Source organism: Anas platyrhynchos, chromosome 2 (assembly GCF_047663525.1).
Source record: "Anas platyrhynchos isolate ZD024472 breed Pekin duck chromosome 2, IASCAAS_PekinDuck_T2T, whole genome shotgun sequence".
Classification (NCBI taxonomy): Eukaryota; Metazoa; Chordata; class Aves; order Anseriformes; family Anatidae; genus Anas; species Anas platyrhynchos.
In genome coordinates, this window is record NC_092588.1 from 110,367,524 (window position 1) to 110,393,035 (window position 25,512).

At 38.6% G+C, this 25,512-nt stretch overlaps 1 long non-coding RNA gene across 1 annotated transcript in view; it reads right to left on the bottom strand.

Moving 5' to 3' along the window:
• Nucleotides 1–4,216: 4,216 nt before the first annotated feature.
• Nucleotides 4,217–25,512, bottom strand: part of LOC140001747 (uncharacterized) — a 94,779-nt gene continuing 73,483 nt past the window's right edge. Inside the window, exons 2-3 of the long non-coding RNA XR_011807272.1 lie at nt 12,463–12,651; nt 4,217–6,244 (exon numbers count right to left, since the gene is read on the bottom strand). This is a non-coding gene — a long non-coding RNA (uncharacterized lncRNA). The remainder of the gene's footprint in view (nt 6,245–12,462; nt 12,652–25,512) is intronic.

The window sequence follows — 25,512 nt, forward strand, 5'->3', positions numbered from 1 at the left end:
AAACATTCCTCTTTCAAACTTCCTAGTTAATAATTAACTGTTCCCTTCTGGCTGCAGCACTCTCTTTTTACCTAAGTTGGTCTGTCTTTCCTCAGGAGCAGTCATATTAATAGATGATGGAAGTAGGAATGTAATATTCAGTAATTTTATGGAATATATAATTTCACCTCCTGGCCATAGGCTGAGGTAGGACAGCTTCCAGAGGCAAATGACATGCAAAATGTCATTGATGGATTTTGTGATGAAGAGAATAAGTGAGAATAAGCAGTCTCAGAGTAGAACCTTGTTGTGGCCCCCTTATGAAATGTGCACCAGACGTGGCTTCCTGGTAGGAAGTATTTTAATCCCCACAATGGACGTTTTAAAACCTGCTATCTTAGTACCTCACTCCAGTTAGAAGGCATGAGCATCTGACTTTCATTTGAAAATATTCCTTGAGACAACTGAGGGGGGAATAAATTAAAACAAATTATTAACTTACAGGGGTGCCTCACTGAAGTTATTTTTTTAATACTATAATATTCACGTCAATCAGTGTATCTTCTTTTCAGATTCACATAGTCTCATTAGGTAATGTGTTGTCAACAAAAAGAATATAATTTCAGCACTAAGGGCTTTTGCTGTGATTATCCAAATCCTATTAATAATGCCTAAGGAACAAGTTCATTATTGGGTTTTACTGTTGTAATATATGTGAAGGCTTGGGGCATACATTTGAAATTCCTTGATCTGTATTACCTTTTATATTACTCAAGGTACAGCTAGATGAAGTAGGTAAGGCTTGATAGCAGTTTAACAATCAAGGGTCTAAATATCTACAACATCTCTCCATTTAATTTGTCAATGTAGTATTGAATAACCGAGCATTAACAGATTATCCTACCAATAATACTCTTAGATACTGTCCAAACAGTCACAAATTAAAATTTCAAGGAGATGAAGTATGGTTATAACCATACAGTCTACAACTATAGTTTAAAAGCATAGCACCAGCCTAAACTTCATAATTAAGGAAGAAATTATCTGCTCAGAGGGTGGTGAGGCTCTGGAACACGGTGCCCAGAGAAACTGTGGATGACAGGTTGGATGTGGCTCTGAGGTATCCCTGCCCACAGCAGAGAGGTTGGAATTAGACATCTTTAAGGTTGCTTCCAACCCAGACAAATCTATGATTCTACGAGTCTATTTCTTCTAACAAAATGAGGCTCAGAAATAACGAATATCTACCTTATCTTTTTGTTTGTTTGTTTGTTTGTGTGTGTGTGTGTTTTGTTTTTTTTTTGTTGTTTTTTTTTTTTTTTTTCCTTCCAGTTCCTCCCATTCCTGTTTATCCCTGACTCTGATATCCTCTGTTGCACTAATGATCTCAGACAGTCACTCTCTAAGGATACCTCTGAGGAGCTGCAACAATCTCCTTCTTGTTAATTACTTTTCTCTTATTTTTTCTCGACTTTTGTTTCATTGCCATTCATAGAAAAGCTGAAGCAGAGAGGGTAAAAGGTCAAGAAAAAGGAAGCACTGCTGGGAGAGAAGATGTTACAATAGCCTGAGTGTATGGAAAAAGAAATAGAGGCAGTAGCTCATAACAGGGTCTCTGTTTCTGTGAAGTGTATATAGAGAGCTGCAGTTCAGTACTGCTATAAGCACCTGGACTAATGCATACAGTGTGTCTGTGTATATGTATGTATGTACATTTTATATATATGTTTTCTAGCATCATTTACATTCTGACTTTTTCATTGTTTGATAGCAAAGCACCTGATGGAGGCTAGAGGAAGAATGAAGAATTTATATTGCTTCGCATTCCAAGTCCTTGACTTGCAGCTGTTCCTGTGGGAGCTCTGTGGGAATAATGGAAGGTATTGTAGATGCAGTTGAGATTATTTTAGTTTGGTTTCCTTAAGCTGCTGTGTATGCACTGCAGAAATACTGCGTACTTAATTTGTCATAGAAAAGCTTTTTTTTTTTTCTTTTTTTTTTTTTTCTTTTTTTTTTTTTTTCCCCTAGAATGAGAAGTATCACCTCTAGCTCAGTGAATAGTATGAAGGTGTACTGTGGGCACTGGTACATATGCTATAATTAACACCCAGCTAATTATTTGAAATTGCTGTTACATAGCTCAGTATTGTCAATGATATAGCTGTTCAGACACAAAGCTGGAGGTCCTCAATGTTGTTCCACATCCTAGCAGCAATCCCAGGTATCAACGATCCCATTTTCAGCATGGTGTGTATAAAAATCAAAGTGCTGTGTGTCCTTTATTGTGTTGTAAAAAAGAATCCATATATAAGCAAGTCATGTGCTTGAGGTAAAAATGACATTTTAAAATTTGACATTCATAAAAATGTTTCCATCAATTAGGCTCAGGAGCCATGCCTGACATTTCTAAAAATTATTGTTAAATTCACATTAAGATCAATGCCTGAGTCTGCACCAACCCCAGTGAAGCCAGGATTTCATTCCTTGACTTAAGCTTCTTTGGCTATCTGCATCTCAAACTTAGTTGACTGAGTTACCCTGTAGTCACAGAACATTCTCAAGTGTTGAATATGAAGGTTGCTCTGCCAATACAACAGTCCAGAGGTAAATATGTATTTCTACCATCTCCAGAAAAATAGTGAAAGCCTCTGAAACATTTGAGTGTCAGTGTGGAAGTGTCCTGTGTTGTCACACTAATGCTTATCCTTGCTTTGAGAATAACAGCAGGTAGGTGAAATAACTAAATACAGGGAAGTGGAAATGAACTTACATATCCCTTGCACAACCTTTGAAAGACTGAAAGCATTTGTTGTGGATGAAGGTTATGTTTCATCTAACCCTTAACCTGTCTGTATCAGCACATCACATTTTTGCACTTTAATTTAACCTAGTTCTTTAGATCTTTTCCCAAATTTTCTAATTAAAAGGACATTGCCAAGGAGCCCACAGTGTCAAGTATAAGCATAATTAGAGTATTTTGATTCCTGTATTCCAGTTACCAGACAGAACCCAGTAGAGTTGGATGCTGTTGACTGGATATGCTAACCAGCTTTGAAACATCCTCACTCCAGTCCTGGATAGAAAATTTGCCTTAGATGTACTGGACAATGTTCAGCTTCAGACTGTCAACTGTAGACCAGAAATCAGTTAGTTCTCATTTGCCCCTCTTGTAATATTTTCAGTGGATATTTTGGGCACATAAGACACGTGTATGCGTCATATATATACATGTATATGACTGTATTATAGGGTACTTTCTCCTTGGAAACAATATTACAATACATTTTTCCCATTGAATGGAATCAATGCCGTGGTTTTAGAGGTTTCCATGTCATTCTGGCTAATTATCAGCTTAAAGGGGGCAGGGAAATATGCAGACGAAATACCAGCGGAGCTTTCAGTCTTAGTATTTTAACAACTTCTGTTTTCCTCCTTTTTCTTTTCCAAATCCTTGGCTTTTCTCTCTGCTTCCTCTACCAGACTCTCCCAGCTATGCCCAAAAATATGACTGGTCATCTTGGCAGTTCAGTACAGTCTCAGGGTAAATTCCTGATATGATTCCACTAAGGTTTGCTTTACAGACACCATTGTTTCTCTTTTTTCTTTCCTTATTTGGCTGAGAAAAGGATTGGTATCATACATGTACCTACTTCTGAATTTTATCTCATCATATGAACTATCACCAACAAATGCCTGACAGCCTTGCAACACAGTGTCAGATTTTCTTGTACTTCAAGGCCATGGAGAACATGTTGCATCCCTCTGAACACAGATGAAGAACTCTCTCTCTTAATTCCAGTCTAAGGTCTTTGGAAACAACACAAACTTGCACTTTTGTACATACATGAAAAGGTATACATTACAAAAGATGTTTTTTTTTTTTGTTTTTGTTTTTTTTTTTCTCCCAAAGAGCAATTATTAAAGACATTCACTTGTAAACAAGGTTTCTGTCTTTGTACCATTCTTGAACATCTGTTCCAACTTCATTAAGTAGCCTGGTGATATACTCAATAGAAATGTCTATAAACATATAATAATAATAAGAAGAAGAAGAAGAACAAGAGTAATAATAGTAATAGTAATAGTAACAGTAATAATAATAATCATAATAATCATCATAATAATTCTGCCTACATTTTTGAGGCAGAAAAAAAAATATTTTAAATGAAGTAGCTTAAGTCAAATGACAGAACCTTATTGAAGAGAAGAAACAGATGTATTTTAAACCACACAAATATAGTCCTGATCTATAGATATGTCCTTGTATAAAATCTTCACTTGAAGTCTAGAGTCTCTAGGGAAATTTTTACTAGAAAGTAAAAAGTAAAAGTAAGAGCAGTTAGTCAATCTTCAGAGAATGAGTATTTTATACTAGAGAAAACAAAATCTTGGTTCTTTCATGTCATTATTATGCTGTATGGTATTTTGTATTGTACATGGTATTTTCATATCAGTAATGGTGTGATTCTGCAAAGCACAACTGCAGCGAGGGCAGAGTAACTCAGCCAATATGTAAAACAGGAATTCTGTCTGAAGAAGCTTGTTTGTGAAGTGTTGATGAAAGAGGTTTTGCAGTGGTACTGAGGTATTTTGACATTTAAGTTTGTGACCAGGAGATTCCTCCTAGTCCTTTATTCTTGTGTCATTCATATTATTTAAGACTGGGACAAAGAGGGGTAAAAACAATGAAGAACTGTATCCATTAATGTATTTCTTCCATTCCATTTCCATAATACACATATCCCTTGCTGCTCAGCACATATTTTCAAGAAAACAGCACAAGATAGGAGTGGGAATTATTTTTTCTCAGTACAGGTTACTATGCTTGTGCTTAAACTGACTTAAGCATATTGATGAATCACGACTCTTCCATGATGGAGCCAATGACATAATGACAAACTCTATTGTTTAAATCAGTAGCAAGAGAGAAGAAAAGGGAGAAAAAACTGTTTTCTGCCCGTTCCATGTAACTAAATTATTTTTCTTTGCTGCCATGTCTTTAATACCTTTTGAAGGTGTTTGCAAAGTGTCTCCAACATACATCACTGAGAAGCAATACAGTCCTCCTTAGTAAAGCAAATACAACCTACATAAGATGGGACTGAAGCTAAAAACACCCCTTCTGATGGAGAGAAGGATAGGTAATGGACACAATAGATATGATAATTACTCTCATAAACAGTGCAATATATTATATAATTTCTATGTGATGTAGCAGTAAGTATTCCCCTAACAATACACAGCACTCCTCTAACAAATGAAAGTAACATTTCTTGCCCATTTTCATGTATTTTTTTTCTTCTGTCTTACGTTTTAGACAGTTTGTACTTCCTTTTCATCCAATAAATATATTTGCAATTATAGTAATCTATATTGTTATATTATTGATATATATGTGTGTTATTATAATATATATGTGTGTTACTATAATATATATGCATGTTATTATATAAATATATATCATTTATATAGTCTTGCTGACTTTCAGACATAACTTAAAGTACAAGTAACAAAGACCCAGGAGCTTAGGATCAATGATGTAAGGGTCTGTGGAGACCAAAAGCCACTTTTCATAAAAAAGCAAGTGCTATTCAACTATAAGTATTTCCCAGAGTTCTTTTGATGTCCTTTTAGACAGTATAAGAAGATTCCATATGAGGCAGTGTACAATTTTGATTCTACATAATGAGGAAAGATGTACTGAAATAGAAGAGGAATAGATGCAGAAAAGAGCTGAAAGAATTGTAGAAACTGATAGAAAGCCTAACCTGTTTGGATGTTTTGGACTAGCATAATAAGAGCTGAGGAAGTGGCAGTGGCACAAAAATAAGTAAATACACAGTGTCTATAAATGAATTCAGAGTTGAAACGGGAAAATATATATATATATATATAAGGGAAAAAATATATAAAAAAATGAACCTACAGACCAAAATATTACCCCAAATACAGACAAAACTTGTAAATTGTATTGCTTTAAATTTGATCAGTTTATGCATGAGATCATATGATACAATTGTCTTGCTTTTCACAGAATGTATCAATCTTATTAATAGTGTGGCACAATGAGAGGATTCATTTCAGAATGTGACCACAGTAAACAGAGGATCCATTTTCCTTAGTGGTCAGCTGCATTAACGCAATGACAAATTGAACTGTTACTTTACCATCTCTAAAAAGTGACTGCATTCCATGGCCATATCTTTTATTTTTTCATGTCCTCTTAACTGAAATGGAGACAGTGGTATCCTCATGTATCTCTATTCTGTAAGGAAAAACAGAGTATTAAAGAATCAGTTTTTCAGTTAAATGGGACTATACAATATCATTTCCCATGTTTGAAATACAATAGTTCTGTAAATTTGTCACAATTCATTAACTTTGCAATAGCGAAAAGAAAGTATAAATTCAATGCTCCCTGTAATGTTCTTTTAATACTCACAATTATAAGTACTAGAGATATCTTATATGACAGATTATGACTCTTGAATATAGGCCTCCAAATTGACAAAACAGAAAACACTTGCAAAGTAAGCACTACTTAGTTCTGCTCTTTCTCTTTTTCAAAGAAGTTCCCTCAGTCCAGCTATCAGCCTTACCAGAACTGGAAGTCAAGTGCATATATATAGATATGCACAAATGTTTGTGTTGAAACAAGCACAGAGAGATATTCACATTATTAACTATTCAAACACTGCATACATATGTATGAATTCAACAAGATCTATTTATTGATTGGGGGGTGGGGGGGGAGGGGTAGAATATAAAGGCTTACACAAATAACAACATAGTGTCAGGAAAGCTGATTTTGCAAATGCTTCTCATGGTCACTACTCATTTATTACTGAGAAAAGTAGTGCACATGCCAGTACTGCAGAACAGTCAAGAACATTGCCACCTGGTTCCCACGCTAATCCCATATTTATCTGAAGTCTTGTTCCATCTGCCTTAACTGATAATGTTATCCTGCTTTGTAAAAGCTATTGTCTCCAAAGAGAGTTTGGCTACCTATCCCTTTGTGGAAGGAGAAAACATGAGTTGTCATTGCAAGTCAGTCAATTTAAGGGCTTGCATACAGTTGTCTTGTTAGCCTCCTAATCTGTTAGATTCTCCAGAGTAGTATGTCTTTTTTTTGCTAAAACATTCCAGTGCAATTGATGTTAGTCTATATTAAAACAAAACTAAATAATTAACCTCTTTTTCAGTAAACATATTTGCACTTTAATCAGATTTTGTATAGGTGCTTGCAGACACAAAACTGTGGTTGCAAACCAAATCGCAGGTGTGGGATGCACATTATTGCCTGTTTTATAAATGGAGAAAAGAAAACCCAGGAGGGCTATATTTGTGCCAGCTGTCAAATACCAACTCATTCATGAGCTCAGTCAACTTTAGGTCTTTTTTACAATCAAGTCTGTGATCTGTTGAACCACATTATTTCTTTTATGCTGCTTCCCTTATAACAACAACAAAATTTCATAACTGTATTTTCAGTTTAAAATAAATGGACCTCCTCCTCCTCCTCCTCCTCCTCCTTTTCCTCCTCCTCCTCCTGCTCCTCCTTCTTCTTTTTAATCTACTTCTTTAACATTGGTTAATTACACTCTTCTGACATAACCTGTGTTTTGAAAGCCCATTACCAGTAACTACTCTGTTTATGCCACACTGAGGAAGAGAACAGAATTTCTTTCAGATTGTAAGATCACATGAGCCAACTCTTAGACACGTTTCAGCTGTGTGAATTATGAAGTTAAAGAAGTGCCCATGTACAACATGGCACCGGCACAGTCCTGACAGATATAGACTGCTATTTTATTTTTGGAAAATCAGCCTGGGGCTATTGTATCTGGCTTGCTGACAGACATCATGTATTGCTATTCACACAGAGAAATGTTTGCTATAAAATCAAGTAACTGAAGGGTTTGGAATTATACTTAAATTTTTAATAAGTTGTCAAAAGCCCACTTTACAGCATCCATTTAAAATTGGACTGAGCTGCTTCACTGTCACTTAATATGCACTTACCCACAGTAAAAAACAGGAAGAGGAAGGGGGCAAGGCTGCAAACCTCCTCTATGAAAAGGATTTCTGCTCTCTATTTCATTCCATACCATTTTGACTGCACCTGTGTATCTGCTCCAAATGGTCAGACTGGGTCACCAAATGAATATTCCCATCCATGTCTTCCCTCCAGCATTCGGTTCCCTTCAGTGTGATCTATCTAGTGGTTTCCATACTGAAACCTCAATACTATGGCTGCATTTTCTTCCTTCTTTTTCATTTCTCCATGGATCTTTCCTGGCCTCCAAATGACACTTGCTTTGAACAGCAATTTCATCCTCCACTTCAGCAGGGCTTGCAGCATAACTCTCAAGCCTGAATACAGTGTTTTATGGCCCTGGAAGGTTTCTTACTCCACAGACAAGGGGATTGTGGCTTACACCTCTTCAGCAAAAGGGAAATCAGTATGGTGTACTTTTTATATATTCGTTCTCTGTAAATAGCTAAAGAACAGGTATGCCAAGATGGACTTGTTATGATTCCATCATTGCTGTAGGACTACTATATTCATTATCCTTGTATGCTTCATATACTTCTATCATGCTTTTATAAAGGGGTCTGTCCTAAGCAGGTAATGTGTAGCACTTGGCCATACAGGGAGGTGCAGAACACATCTCATCAAAGAAGAGTTCTGTCTCCTTAAAACAAAATATGCTTGTTTTTACAGGCTTCAGTCCTGCAAACAGTCTGAAGTACCCATACTTGTGGCCTTTGTCAAGAAAACACATTAGCTCTCTTCCACTTGCTGATGCTGGGGGAAGGGAGGGAAACAACCAGGACCACCTGAAGAAATAAAAGAAGTTTAGTGATTTGGTATGTTTCCATTAAAATTCTTGTGGGAACTGAGCTATTTCCCGAGCCATTCTTATAAAAACAGGTGAAAAGGTAGATGGTAGATGGTAAGCCAGATAATCAATGGCTCTAACCAACGTCTGATGTCAGTTGAAAACTGAAAAGTGGAGGTTATGGATTGCAAGGGATTTCTGGCCATAGCTAGGTCACAGCCACAACAAGCTCCTTGGTTATGCCATTGTGGTTTCCCACAAAGGATACAAAGCCACAGGAGCTGTTTTACTATTAACAGCACCTTGTTAAAAACCCCAGTAAAAATAGTGATAAGTTCTTCAAAGAGGAAGACAATGGAGAGGTATGTAATGAAAAATTGCACATAGCTCTTGATGCTTCTGTCTCCTGTGCAAATACACCTGTGAGAACCACAACATGAAAAGTTTGCCACATTTTGTGTTGGCTTTCCTTCCTTCCTTCCTTCCTTCCTTCCTTCCTTCCTTCCTTCCTTCCTTCCTAATGGCTGCTACCAAAATTGACTTCCCCACATAGACTAACAAGCAGTTCTAGCTCAACATGCTCAATCCAGTGATTACTATTTAATGTGGAACCCAAATAACCACAATGCTGAGTATTGAATTTGGAACTCAGAATTTGGAACTGAAAACTGTACCTGTCCTGCACATATTTCTCTCTAAGGAGCCTTGTTGCAAGATTAGTTATATGGTTATGTACAATTACATATTATGAACAGAAGGATTGATTAGTTTCATTAGTGCCCATATGAAGTCAATTCAACAGTTCTATGATTTTATTATTGTTATGATATATTATTGCCACAGCAGAAATTGTAGAATCAATAGCAAAAGCATCCAAAGCTATCATTAACTCTTTTTTTTTCTAAGTATATAACAATGCCACATGTAATTATTTTCTTCTGTTGTATCTGTAAATTTTTTATTGCCATCACCCATTGTCTTTATTATGAGTCTTTTCTGTGGGAAGATGTTTCCTCTGGGAAAACAGACTGTGCAACTGATGATAGCATTCACCAGTCCTAAACTTCCACTTTAATGCTGCCACATTAAGTTTAAACAGAACAGAACAGAACAGAACAGAACAGAACAGAACAGAATAGAATAGAATAGAATAGAATAGAATAGAATAGAATAGAATAGAATAGAATAGAATAGAATAGAATAGTTCTGTCGGAAGAGACCTACAATGATCATCAGGTCTAGCTGCCTGACCATTTCAGGGCTAAGCAAAAGTTAAAGCATATTATAAAGAGCATTATCCAAATGCCTTTTGAACACTGACAAATAAGGGACACCAATCATCTCTCTAGAAGACCTATTCTAGTGTTTGACAACCCACGTGATAAAGACATTTTTCCTAATATTTAGTCTGAACCGTCCCTGGTACAGTTTTGTGTCATTCCCTCATGTATTATCTCTGATAACCAGAAAGAAGGGATCAGCACATCCTTCTTCATTTCCTTTCCTCAGGAAATTGTAGAAAGCAATTACTTAATTAACTAAAAAGTTTTCTCTAGGTCTAGTATTGAGATGAGGCTACATTTGCCAGATGACCTGGTGCCAAAGTTGGACAGTGCTGCCTTTGCCCTCTCCATCTCTTTGGATGTTTTTAGGGGTGTCCCCAACCCTGCACATTTTAAAGAAAAGATTTCTAATGGTCAGGGTTTACCATATCATAAAACTTAGCCTGAAGCATGAATAGACCAGGCCAGACATAGAAAGCAACCCAGCAGTGTTCTTTGTTTTGAATTAGCAACATGTCCTGCCAGAAGAAGATCTAAATCTTGCTGTTTGTATATTACATATGTGTCCATCTGTCTGTCTAACACCTATCTGTGATATTATCAAAATGAGCTTTTTTTAAAAAAGTGTATGATACAGAATTATTTGTAAATAGGAATATGTCAAACATTAAAGTGCAATGTTACTGTGCAAGAGAAGGGGAAATATTAAAATAAAGTTTTTTAACTCTCTAAGATTTAAGGCCTTTGACTCATAAATTTAACATATATATATATATTTAAATTTAGTCTTCTAATAAGGGAAATAACAGTTTCTCCTCTATATGGCATTTTTCCCCTTTAGATGAGGCACCTCTGAAATAGTGATTGAATTTTCTAACTTGAGTTTATTTGTATTCTGAGAGGCAGGGATAACTATGTATCTCTCTGAAGAGAACAGCAGTGGAAAGAACTTTCAGTTGTGGAGGACTTGGAGGAAAGTGAAACTGTACAAGCCCAATGAGCAAGGAGGCATCTGGAAGCATAAAAAGCAATTACGGGCTGCAAAAGAGGACAATGGCTGGCAGCCTGGGGCAAAAGCATGTATGTATGTGAGTCACACTGTGACTCTTTGAGGGAGATGCAAAAGTACCTTTTCCTCTGAGTTGTTTCCACATCGAATATTTCTTATTCGTTAGGATTCTGTAATTATTAAAATGTAACCTGTATTTTTGTTCTTAATAGGGAAAATACATTTTTCTTAACTACATTTTTTAATTAATTTATTTTTTTTAAACCAGGTAGAGAAAAAAAATTCAGCCACATGCAGAGATCAAGACTAAAAAAAAAAAAAAGCCTCCTGGCCTCCTGAAAGGTGAATGTATCAGAAAGTGATGAGCTGGAGAAGAAAGGTATTTGAGAGGGAACATATGGGTATCAGGAAGGGTTGCTGAAACTTACAGGACAGAAGAGATGAAAGTTTGTGCCTAGGATCCTAAAGGCAATCCAACCCATTTGAAAAGTCATTACCAGATTTTTGTGATAGGTTTTTAAATTTTGACTTGTTAAAACATCAGAAAATATAAAGAGGATCAGATTTAGGAGATTTGTAAACTGCTTGAGTATTTGATAATATGCAGTCAAGCTGTGTCTCATGACAGGCTTTTTTTAAGGCCTTTGACTCATAAATTTAGCATTATTATTATTTTTTTTTTAAATTTAGTCTTCTAATAAGGAAATAACAGTTTCTCCTCTATATGGCATTTTTGTGACTTCTGACTTTTCTTTGAGGCTCTCAGCTATCTTGGTTTATGTCAGATTGCAGTCTCAGACAAAGCAAAAGACAGCGGAAGAGGAAAAGGTGGGTTGAAGAATGTTATGCCAAGTACTAACAGCTGACAGTAAAACATCCTGGTTTTAGCATGTGGTTGTGAAGAAGAAAGAACAAAGGTGCTGAGACAAATTGCTGCCTATCCTTTTGAAATTTGAAATAAGGAACTGAAATGCTCTCAGACAAACAATCAGACTGAGATTCCCACCTGACAGCCATAAAGCTAGTGATGTGCTAACAGGAGATCCTCAGGGCTCCTCATTATACTTGGCCAACAAACATGAGTGAAAACTTGGAGTGAATTCTGTCTCTGATGTTGATCAGTTCTGCCATCAGGTATAATCTCAGAAGCTCATTAAAAACACATTATAGGACCCCACCCCCCTTTTGACATTGTGAATTTCTCAAATCTTTGTTGTGAATGACAGGAGGTACTCTGACTTTCTCTTGCTATACACACCACTTCCCTCATAGAAAGTAAGCATAATAAGCACCATTGACACACGGAGTGAGCTGCAGTTCCTCAGGTATATTAAAAACTACTCACCTTCCCCTAGTTCTCAAGGACAGGAGTACCCTGGAAGAACAGGACTGGAGATATTACCAGGGCAGCCAGGGACTTTTCCTGTTATTGTGCAGAGAAGCAGCTTGTACTCTGGGCAAGAGTGAAGACCTTTGGCTATGCAGGTGAATGTCTCTGAGAGACAAGGCTAAGCATGATGCTTTTGAAAGGGATCTGTGGAACAAAAAAAGGTATTAAGGTGAGTAAACCTCTTTTTGACCCTTTTCAGCCTGATATTTTGCTTGGAACCACTAGATTTTAGTTGAGTAGATCTGACTACTACCTGCATGCTGGACTTTTCAGATTTATTTTACCTTTGGTCAGAAGAAACTGATAGTTGTGTTAGTAAACAATATCTGATGTGTTGTCTCTATCTTGCAGCCTAGGTCTCCCCAAACACAGACTGATTGGCAGCATCATGCTGACTGGGCCTGTTCCATCATTGCAGCATGAACCTATGTCTGAAAGGAAGTACTTGTTCCATTTTCCCTGTATTTGTGGTCCACTGTGGAGTCTTTGCAGACAAAAAAAAAAAAAAAAAAAAAAAAGAGAGAGAGAGAAAAGATGTACAGGCTCCTTACATCTTGCAGAGCTTTCCTACAGTGAGCATCATGGAAAAGCATCAAGCATCAAGCATCAGTCAACTGTACTACATGACCTACATGTACATGCTTACACCAGAGATTTCTGGTAAGTCAGACACACGAGATTCATAATTGTGAAGGCATTCATGCATTGCCTAAGAAAAAATAAATCAAGCCTGCAAACTGATCCCTTCTATCTCACCAAATGGATTAGCTTATTGATCAGAAATCCTCTTGCTTTGGTTATTGAATTGTATTACATCTGTTATGTTGCTTTCCACCATTATTTACTGCAAAATATTAGGACTCAGTGTGATACAATATGCATGTGAGCCAAAATATTAATCAATGGGACTACATCAGACATGCAAAAAAGTCATTGATCATACAAACTAAGTGTCTGAGAGTACAAGTGTGCTTTGAATTATAGCTTAATCCAAGGAATGAATCTGTACCTGACCTAATTAGGAGTAATGTCTTCATAGAGGAGTGGACTGGGGATAACACAAACTACTGAGCCATAATACCCACCGCTAACATCATGTGTGTCTTCTTATCAAATACTGAAACTTATTTCCTACATTATTATCCTGGATTATTGCAGATACAGGGAAAATGGAACAAGCATTTCCTTTCAGACATAGGTTCATGTTGCAGTTGTGGATGCTGTTTTACCTCTAGTTGGCTGGCACTGCATGTAGGTTCTGTTTCAATTTTTAACCACCCCTATGCGTGCACTGCCTCTGAAAGCATGCAATGCAATGAAGAAACTGAAGGCCTATGCGTAGGTGGTGGAAATGTTATGGAACTTGTCCTGGAGATGTGACAATCTACTGTTTGAATCATTCCCACAGATAGCAGATAGTTGCATCACCTGATTAATTTTATTTTGGACCGGTAAGGACCACCTACTCTTAATGCACTCAGATTTACTTGAGACAAAATGGAATTGCAGTAAAGTTGTTAGTTTAAGTTATTCAGCCCAGGAGGTTGTTATTATCATCCATAATTATCAGTACTCTGTTGCACTACATATATTATACTGTAGAGGATTGAGTCAGTAGGGGTTGGGCTTCCACCATGTAAAGACTGGCTAGAAGCTGTGAAGCTCTTATGTGTTGTTAACCACCGGCTGCTTGGACTAGAATTAGAGTAAAGCAGATCTCTTGTAATTTATTAAGGAATCCCCAGTCACTGTATGCTTCACAGATTTATGTGAATGGTAGTTCAGCTAGCAGATTATATATGAGGGTGAAAGTGGAGCCAGAAGAGAAGGATTGGATAACAGAAAAACATGCTAGGATATTAGTGTTAGGTCAGAGTTTGGACTCAATGATCTTGAGGTCTCTTCCAACCTAAACAATTCTGTGATTCTGTGATTTCAGTACAGCATGAAAGAAATAATTCACTGCTCCAGTATAATAAACTCAAAATTCAAAAGGGTGGAGTTATATATTACACAACGTTATTCAAGCCATATCTAAACTTTCTGGTATCCCCTTTTACTTTTGCTCTCATCAATCATCACCTTTAAACTACTTCTCATGTCTCCCCTTTATCCCTCACCACTCCCCACTTCCTCCAGACATCACTCAAAGCTGGAAGAGCAGAGCACAACAAAGGAAGAAACTCAGCAGGCATCTGGATAAACTGGTTTCTTAAAGTGCTCCTTGTTTTTTGACTTTCTTTCTCATTCTGTAACCCTAAAATGTCATTTTCTTGTGGAGTAACAGCAAGAACACACTTATGCTATGCCACAGGAAGATCCTAACCGTTGGAAAGTTCCAGAGAGCAGGCCTGCTTCAACTGTAAATGTCCATCTTGTTCCAGACCCAAAAGCTTATCTCACCCCTTTTAGATTGTTTCTCTCAAATATTTGCTGAAAACTCTCTGTTCTCAAATATCAACTGTGTAGTTAGTTATACCTTACAAATCCATCAGACCTCAGAAAGTTTTCATGCCAGAAACCCACAGGGAGATTGCTAAGCAGACTGCACAAGCTCACTGCTTTCTTGGTGAGGACCTTACTGTAGTTAATCTTTAGGCATACCAGAGCAGCATTCAGGATGCACAGCACGTTCACCTTTGCTATTGTTGATCCATTCAGAATTCACTGTGTAGATCACAAGACTTCATGACAAGAAAATCTTCATTCCATCACGCATGTGTTGGAAGGATAGCAGCAAGGGCCTTACTATATTGTGAGAAATATGTTGGCATTCTTGGGACATGTTAAATGGGAGTAATGCACAATGTAGGTCATCAAGAGTGCACCCTAGAGCTCACCATAAATCTTGTGTGCTCCTGAAATATCCATGTTATTCCAAATTGCCCTAAAGATACCTGAGATGGTATACCAACAATTGGTATGGGGATGGATTTCCTTTCTTTTTGTAACAAAATGGTACTTTGGTTTTGATGGGTTTCAAATGTTTTGACTCTTTTTGCTTCTTGTTTTCAGCATGAAAAAAAATAAAAAAATCTAATACTTTGGTCTTTGAAAGCTTCCATCATTTTGAACTCAGATATATGATTTTCTTTTCTTTTTCTTTTCTTTTTTTTTTTTTTTTTTTTTTTTATGTGCTTTTTTCTGCCCAGGTTTTTCCTTAAATTTTCCCTTGATTTTTTTGTGTATCAAAATTAAATGGATCTGAATGTCATTTTTTCCCCTTTTATTTTTATTTTTTTATTTTATTTTAAGGAAGAAAAAGAAATACATTAGACTTTGAGGAATCAGTTGCAAAGCATTACGTTAGCTTCTCAGATCTATAACCCATCAAATAGCTGAGTGATAGCTGTGTCATGAATGGTTTTAACATTCTGTGAAGGAACTTGATATTAATTTTGGAAGTAAAATACAATACCTCGAAGATTTCTTGCCTAAGGATATTTTAGCATTCAAAGCTAATGAACCATGCTGTGGCTTAGTGGAATAAACCTATCCTGTGTATTTTTTATGGATTTTATCTAGAAGAGTAAGTTGGGCAATATGTGTATAGCAAATACTTTGCTGATTGTAACCTGAGGTCATAATTGAAAATAAATCTTTGAGTAATTAGTATTTATAGAGTGGGTTTACATGGCAAGGTTTTGGTAGCAGAGGGCCATAGGGGTGGTTTCTGTGAGAAGGATCTAGAAGCTGCCCCATGTTTGGTAAGGGCCCCACTGCTGACTAGAGGCGAGCCAATAAGCGATGTTGTTTTGTGCCTCTGTGAGAGCATATTTAAGACAGGGAAAAAAAACGCTGCACCACACAGCAGCTGGGAGAGTGAGAGGAGTGAGGAACAGCCTTGCAGGCGCCAAGGTCAGTGAAGAAGGAAGGGGGAGAGGTTCTCCAGGCGCCGGAGCAGAAGTCCCCTGCGGCCTGTGGTGAGGACCATGGTGAAGCAGGATGTCCCCCTGCAGCCCATGGAGTACCATGGTGGAGCAGGTGACTCCCTCCCATGGGGGAGCCAAGTTGGAGCAGTTTTCTCCTGAGGGATGGACCCCGTGGTACGGACCCATATCTGGAGCAGCTCTGGAAGAGCTGCTGCCTGTGGGACCCCACAGCACAGGGGACAAGAGTCACCGAGAAGGAGCAGCAGAGAAGAAGCACTGTAGACTGACCATAACCCCCATTTCCCCGTTCCCCTGCGCTGCTTGGGGGGAGGAGGTGGAAGAGGGTGGACAGGGGGGGAAAGGTGCTTTTGGTTTCTTTCCTTTGTTTCTCACTTCTCTAGCTTGTTAATAATAAGCAATAAATCTTACTATCTCCCTATGCCGAGTCTGTTTTGCCCATTACAATAATTACTGCGTGATCTTCTCGTCCTCATCTCAACCTTTGAGCCCTTTTCATCATATTTTCTCCCCATTCTTCTTTGAGGAGGGGGAGTGAGAGAGCAGCTGTGGTGGAGCTCGGCTGCCCACTCGAGCGGAACCACGACATAAGCCCAATTAAGAGGCTGTCTATTGGAGGAGTAATTGTGCTTTCACTTTATTCAGGTTGAAGTGTAAAGGGAAGTCTAGTTAATGGAGAAGACTCTCCAACACTGCAGTCGTCACTATAGTTCATTGATCTCTCTGAAGAAGGGCATTTTTATCTATAGGATGGAAAAGCTCATAGGATCTAAGTGGCTATTCTCATCCTAGACCTAGCCAGATTCAATCACTTAAGCAAATACATATATATTTTTTTTTTTGACTCATTTAAGAAAATGTATAGCAATTTCAGGGCTCATAGAACCTTCCGTGTGTCCTTAGTTACTTAGTATTTTACTCAGTCATTGAATCATAGAATCATAGAATATCCTGAGTTGGAAGGGACCCTTAAGGATCATCAAGTCCAACTCTTGACACCGCACAGGTCTACCCAAAAGTTCAGACCATGTGACTAAGTGCACAGTCCAATCTCTTCTTAAATTCAGACAGGCTCGGTGCAGTGACCACTTCCCTGAGGAGCCTGTTCCAGTGTGCAACCACCCTCTCTGTGAAGAACCCCCTCCTTATGTCAAGCCTAAATTTCCCCTGCCTCAGCTTAACCCCGTTCCTGCGGGTCCTGTCACTGGTGTTAATGGAGAAAAGGTCTCCTGCCTCTCGACACCCCCTTACGAGGAAGTTGTAGACCGCGATGAGGTCTCCCCTCAGCCTCCTCTTCTCCAGGCTGAACAGGCCCAGTGCCCTCAGCCGTTCCTCGTACGTCTTCCCCTCCAGGCCTTTCACCATCTTCGTAGCCCTCCTCTGGACACTCTCCAACAGTTTCATGTCCTTTTTATACTGTGGTGCCCAGAACTGCACACAGTACTCGAGGTGGGGCCGCACCAGCGCAGAGTAGAGCGGGACAATCACCTCCCTCAACCGACTAGCGATGCTGTGCTTGATGCACCCCAGGACACGGTTGGCCCTCCTGGCTGCCAGGGCACACTGCCGGCTCATATTCAACTTGCTGTCTACCACGACCCCCAGATCCCTCTCTTCTAGGCTGAATGAATTGCCTGATGATTAAATCAATCCTGCTTTATCTAGACATTCTTTTAAACAAAATTAATCCAATCCAATGAAAATGAAGTTGATTCCCACTACTAAGTGTCATTCCTCTTCCCTGTCTTTCCTGTGTCGAGCTTTTCATCCACCAGAACCCTCAAGTCCTCAATACACCCCAAGAGCAGACCCAAGCAGGGCTGCTCTCAATGATTTCTTTTCCCACTCTGTACTCATGTCTGGGATTGCCCCGATCCAGGTGCAGCACACCGTGCACTTGAACTTGTTGTGTAAATTAAAGAAATAAGGAAGAAAGGTTGTTGTCCTTGTAACACAGAAGAAAAATGAATAAACATTTTAAGCTCTTGCTACATTTCTTAGCATGTGCAAGTTTTGTACGTAATTTTCTCAAGCCATAGGCTGAGAGCTTAGCTAGAGTTTGCAGTCCATGTGGCATCTCTTACCACACTGCAGAATGGTCAGGATGCTTTTGACATTGCTCTTTCCAAAAGAAGTAGCTGCATGTGGTCCTGCATTTTGTTGACAGCATCTGGGCAGGGCATTGCTTCCCTTCAGCAGGTTCCTTGCTTTCAGTGAAAGCATCCCCATTTGTGCTGCCTTTTGAACACCCTTTCCAGATTAAGAGCACAGTGAAGACTTCTGCCACCAAATAGCTCTAATTTTGTCAGGTTAGCTGAGTCTGTCTGCAGATCACAGCTCTTTCAAAAGGCAAAAAGACAAGGTCCTTCCATGGAAGGCTGTACAGTTCACTCTCTCTGGGAAAATGCACACCGGACCTACAAATAGTGCCCCCAAAAGTCATAGAAGAAACTCCAGTTATAATGAACATATTCTTACTGATTCCTCTCATGGCAATTACTTCAGAATCAGGACTTTTTACTGACAAGTATTAGTGAAAAAAAAAAAAAAGAAAAAAAAAAAGGCATAAACGAACGGCCGGCATGCCCCAATACTGTTTCACTAAAAAGCTAAGCTGCTGTTATATTTTCTCAGGATTACCTTTACTTCTAAATTATCCATGTCCAGATTAAATGTGGGTCCTTATTTCTTAGAGGTAGTATAAAATGTCTCTGTCTGGAAACTGTGCTTCTATTCTTTCAGGCTAGTCTCATGGTATGAAGTCAATAAACCAAAGAGCAATATCCACCCAAGTGCAGATGTTCAAACAGTCAGAAACATAATCAGCTGACATTTGGAATTATACATTAGAAGCAAAGTTTTTACTTTATTAGGTGTTAGAGAGCCAGATATGCAAATGTGAGGTAACACAGAAGCAGTGTCAAGAAAACTATTTTGCCCCCAGGATCTGGCACCCAAACACACCAAAAACTACTTTTTTTTTTTTTTTTTTTTTTTAAACAACTAAAAGACAATTTAAAACAAGCTAGTGGATCGGTGGTTCAACACACAGCGCAGGTGTAGACTTAAACATTCACCAGACAAGTTAATTGATTAAGGGAAGTCATTACTTATATCTCTTGAGTTTACTAATGGGAGACCTGAGGAGTTTAAAAGCATATCAGGTTTCTAAAAGACTGACTCTGGACTGCATTTCAAAGTACATCAAATGCTGCTGTACCTTGACTGGATATTTGATACATACCATGCAGCAAATAGCTAGAGCTGCATTACAGCAGCAATGGGAGGTGGAGGAAGTGCCTTCTGGACATTGCTACATAGGGGGTCTGGCTGGGCTTTTCCTCTACACTACTTAAGATAATCACGCAAAGCACCCAGACAAGAGCCATCTGTGTTTAGGGTCACATAATTCCTCTTCCTTTGCTTAACCACAGCCTCTCCAGTCCCTAAGCCCCATCCTGGGTGGGCTGGATCTGTCCCCAAAGGGGGAGGCACAGCCTGCACCTGCTGAACTCAAACTGCAACTACTGCCCCAGCATGAATTTGAAAGGGTGATGGTACTTCTGCAATCCTCCAGCAGACTTAGGGTGGGTGTTTTGTTTGTTTCTTTCTTTTGACAAGGAGTGGTGCTGGTGGGAGAGTGTGTAGAAGAGAAAGCTTTGAATTTAATCTAGACGTGGCAATATTTGAGATGTAAATGCATTAGAAAAACACATAGGTTGGTCTTTCAGGAAATGTAAAAGATGATGCCATGTTTATTTGATATCTCTAATCTTTATTATAAGCATCAACACTAGATTAAAGACAATTGCTGTGTCCTGGTCAGCACACATTGGCCAGGCATGTTTTAGTCAATACCAAAATTTTAAAGTTCTGAGTGTAAATACTATCGATATTTTATGAACATACTGTATTTTCTGGTAATCTCTAACTATCTTAGCTGTATTCTTATGCAATCACTCTGCAATCCATACATTTTTTCTTTTAGAAATAGTTACTGTCCATCTTCATCTTATATGAAGTATAGAAAAGTATATGAAATACAATTGTTATGCAGCTTACAAGTTGTACTTGTGGCTTATTATATTGAGAATTAAATGTATAAAGTTTCACACATCAAGGTGAGATTATATCTCACACTACATTTAAGGACAAACTAAATATCTGCTCTGATGTTATGTGCAAAAATATAATATTTATGTTCAGCAGGGATTGTGATTTGGGTATGTTTTCAATGGGAATTCATCTCTTTTGTTTAGCTGTTCGTATGAAGGAATGGGGGATCAAGAAAACCCAGTCTCTGCACTGTTTGCTGGAGTGGTGTGCTCATCTGAAGCTGCCCTGCTGTGACTCTGCTGTGTACCTTGTAGGTAGGGTTCCTGTAGAAATAGGTTCCACTGCATATTCCAGGAATTTCAGGTTTCTAACCCTGAAGGTCCTCGGGAATTTTTTGTTGTGAGAGTTGTATTGTGAGTTGCTCATCTATATCATTCAATACTACATTTATATTTCAACTTGTATATTATAGTCATCACTTTCTTACGGTCAAGAGAAGTTTCTTTGCAAACTTACCCTGTATGATCTCTGCCACCCTTTGTGCTTTTCGGAAACCTTTCTAGTTTTGCTTTGTTTCGTTTTGAATTGAAGTGACAAGCACTGCACCATTATTTTGCACAAGGCTGCATCACTGACTTACATTATGGCATAATTCCTTTTTCAGAAGAGAATACTGGAAATTTACAATAATGTTACCCACCAGCTTGACAGAGAGCTATAAATGGGACTGACACATCTCCCAGTGTGTATATTTAATTAATTAATTAACAAGGAAACTATAAAGAGAATTAAAGAATATGATGAACCAGACCTTGGTTTTCCGTAGGAGAAATGGAATTTAACGCTGCCTTGTATATAATTCCTTACTCAACTCTTATCCATAAGTGCCAGAGAATTATTAACCCCTTGTCCCACCCGCAAAATACAAATGCTGGAACAATGTGATCCACAAAAGTATATATGATTTTTTTTTAAGTGTCCAGCATTGGAATATAAGACATGGGATTGCTTTGATGGCACCGTATATCAGTAGAAAATAGATGATTTCCAAAACACTATGCTAAACCTGTGGCAGAGTGGGTAGTTAGTTAACTAAAGCATTAAAATGAGATTAAAAGAAGTTAACAAAAATCCATCTTGTGATTGGAGTAAACATGAAATTATATATGATAGTTGGGTTTTTCGAAATGTCACTCAGCTGTGTGTGAATGTAGCAAACCAATTAGATAAAATTAAATTTCAAGCCTGATTGACTTTTAAATATTCAATTTGAGCTCTGCATTTTGTGTTTATTGCATTGCTCAGGAAACATCTAGAAATGTCTGTTGAATCAAGGAATTAAATGAAAGTTACACTGTCAATAGTCTAGCTGGGGTTTCTTAGAGAGCATTATGGCAGTTCAGTTTTATTCAGCACCATTAAGTGCTGAATATCCACAGAAAACAGAACTATAAGTCTGGAAAAGGACAGACTGGCTGCTGCAGTGCTTTGGCATTTATATCTGGATAGCACTGGCAGATAACGAGAAGTTTGATACTATGGAAATCATAACTATGAAATATATAACAATAGTAACCCATGAAGACGGAATATATATCATGAAATATTGGAGGATAATTCAAATCTGCAAGGCAATCTGCTTTTCATTTCAAGTGTTGAGCCTATGTAAGCCATAACTTATCCAGGTATTACTCGCGTGGGAAATAACTACAGATTTAGTACAGCCCTTGGAAAAAAAAAAAAAAAAGAAGAATCCACAAAGGAAGAACACCAAGGATGTAATGCTCTTTTTCTTTCCACCTCCACTGTCTGTGAAGAAGAAAAGGACTTCTTGTAGAAAAACGTGCTCACTACTTGTAGAGTGAGTGAAAATCCTATTGCAGCTGTCAAGGGAAATGTCTGCTGGAGAGAAAAATCCTGACAGCAAGGAGAAAGCTACCTCTTTTTACCACTTTCAGAAAGAACAATTGGCATGTGATTGGCCCCAGATCCCCCCTCCCCAAACAATCTTAATGCTCTTTGACCACCCTAATATAAAACAGAGAATGGTGTTCCACGAAGTGCTTCATTATGGCCAGCATCAACTTGGTCTTCTTTCCCCTGAATCAGAGGAGTCATTACTGCCTTTTATGATATATTTAATGCTCTGGGAAATAGGCTTTGGACCAGAGAGAGAAGAGAGAATCTGTCTCAGAGCTGGAAGGTTGAGTCAATATGTCATATGAATATTATTTTTTCATGCTTTTATGACAACCCTGCTCTCTGTCAAAAGGTCAGAGTTTCCCATTATCTTGTTCTTGTGTTATCAAAGCCATGGTAAGAAAATGTCTCACTGAAAAGCTACTGGTACCTTCTTTTTTTTTTTCTTTTTTTTTTTTTTCTTTTCTTCCTACTAATAAAACAGAGCAGCTACAGGCAACAAAAAGTGAAAAAACAGTAGAGCCATTTCATTCTTTTAATTTCCATTTTTCTGCTGTAGTAACCTTTATACCAGCATCTTTTCTATTCTCCCAAGGCAATCTTTTCTTATTAAAAGCAAAATATACAAATGGTGAATGAAACTATTGCAATGTTACTTCCACAAAATATTTTTTTATCTCTTCCTTTGGTCACCAAGTCCACAAATATTAGCAACTAGAAGATGCTGTAGAAAGGGAGCTGTGCCTACTCAGAAGGAGCAGCAATCTGTAATTCAACAGATAGTTTTATTTTCTTTGATCCTACTGGTAAAATCTAAGCAGTTTCATTAACAGAACCGAGTACAAAAGAAGTCCCTGTGTTTCAATATTACATCATAGAGAACCAGCCCCCTCAAAAACACCACCCAGGGTAGTTCCTGCTAGAAAATAAGATGAAAAAGATCACTTTGACACAGTAGCCAAACCCAGCCAAGCCTTTGGAACATTCCCAGAGCTCAGAATTAAATGTGTCTTTGAAACAACCCATTCTAGAAAATGATATACAAATGAGTATAGCGTGCATCCAGCTTTGCTTTGGCAAGTGTCCTGGGCCATGATTTCCTGTGTTGAGGATCCCACCCTCAGACAGGAATAGCCAGATATTCAAATACAGGGTGAGGAGCAGCTGACTGTGTAGTTGTTCTGAACAAGGCATCTGGGTTTGTCATGTCTCTAACCAGATTGTGCTGAGATGTTGTGAAAAAAAGAAAAAATAATCTTAAGGCAAGCAGTGAAGTCTTGCGTACAGAACACATGAAACAGTCCTTCTTACTCTCAGCTCTGCAACACCCTCGGCTGAGAGCTGTGCTTCTTTAGGAAAGGTGTGGGTCAACTGAGCAGAACGCAAATTAAGTGGTAGTCTAGAAAACATGATGTGTGAAAAAAAAGTTGAGTGAGTTGGAATTATGCAGTGTGAAAATTGTAGGAATAGCATGAAATCAGCCTCTAAACAGGTAAAAGGCTGCTACAGAGTGGGAAAGGCAGGAGTACAAGAAGCAAGATTAAATTACAGCAAGAAAACTCAGGAAAGAAGTTAAAATATTACCTAGCTGTAGAGCCACTGGGCTATTTTGCCCTCAGGGGCAATTGCAAAGTTGCCAGCACTGGAGAACTTTAAGGACATATCAGACAAACACTGATCAAGAATAAAACAGATTTTTCAGCCCTTCCTTAGGACTGTGATGTACTAGATGGCCTAGGATGCTACAAAATTCTCTAGCAAGTATTACTGATGTAGTCGCTGGTCACTTGCAACCCATACACATAGTGCACCATCCAAATTACTTCTGTTGAAAACATGCATGGCTTGTATGAAAGAGGTTTGTGCCAGGTGACCATGCTACTGGCAAGGAATGCCTGAAGCAATGATGCCTTCACCTCTGGTACCTGCTACTGGCATTTGGAAGTTGTTTCAGGGGCTACTTCCATGCAGAGACAGTTGAGTGGATCCTCCACTGTTTCAGTAAGAGTCAGTGTTGTAGAAGATGACCTCCCCCTGTCTCTGTACTATCTTCTGTAAGGATTTGAAGCTCTACTGTGCCTTCTACATGGATGGCAAGGCAGTTGTGCTGGTGTTCAGCAACCTCTCAGTTAACCAGTGTGCAAGGGAGTACAATAGGGAATTGTAATGGGGGAAAACAGGTTTTTTTGTGATGGATACATCCCAAGGTGTGCCAGGTCATCCAGGTCATATGCCATCCAGCATCAGGGCTTCTTCTTCCCCTGAGATACCTATACAGCAGGCAATACATGAAGTCAGAAAAATTTCATGCCACTGTCAGCTAATACACAGGAGGATGTAATGCTGCAGAGTAGCAGAAGGAAGGTGGTGCATGCTTGACTGACACAGGCAGCCTGACATTTGACAACTGAATTTTACACAGGATTTTGCTCTTAAAGATAGGAAGTGCTTTACAAACATTCATTAAACTTCATGATACTTCTAACATCACCTCCTTTTTACAATTGCAGAAGATAAAACTCTTCCGTTCAGCTTCAGTCCTGGCACTAACAAAGGGTGACATGGTATTGGCTGCACAGTGAGAGTAACTGGTTGGTATTTTTCACTACTCTGCCTTCAGAATGATGTACTAAGCAGGTCTGGATGGCTCCACTGTGATACAAGTCCTGCTGTTCAAGAGCTGTCACCATTCCCACCTGGCTGGCTGGCATGCAGATGCTTGAGGTACGGCAAGCAGTGCTTTTGCTACTTTATCTGCTGCAGAGCCTTCCCCTGTGCTGCACTTGCTCAGAGTTATAGAATTAGGCAGGATGGAAACCCTGGCAGAAAGAGACAACTTCCAGAGCCCCATCTCCAAACAGCCACAATCTGCGTTTATGTACTCCCCCTGCCATCCATTACTCTTGCATGTTCTCACAAGCCTACAGAACTGAAATAAAAAAAATACTTTGTGTCTACCAAATTAACCAAAGTCTCTTCCTTAGGTATAATTAAACACAGATGTCTCATAAGCTAGGACAAGCCTCAGACCTGTATAAGTAACTGTTGTACAATGGCAGCAAAGAGAAGCAAGTCCAGAATTAGCAACTTTTCTGTGGTCCCAATTTGGCTGTTTGCCACTGAGACATTATTTTTTTCT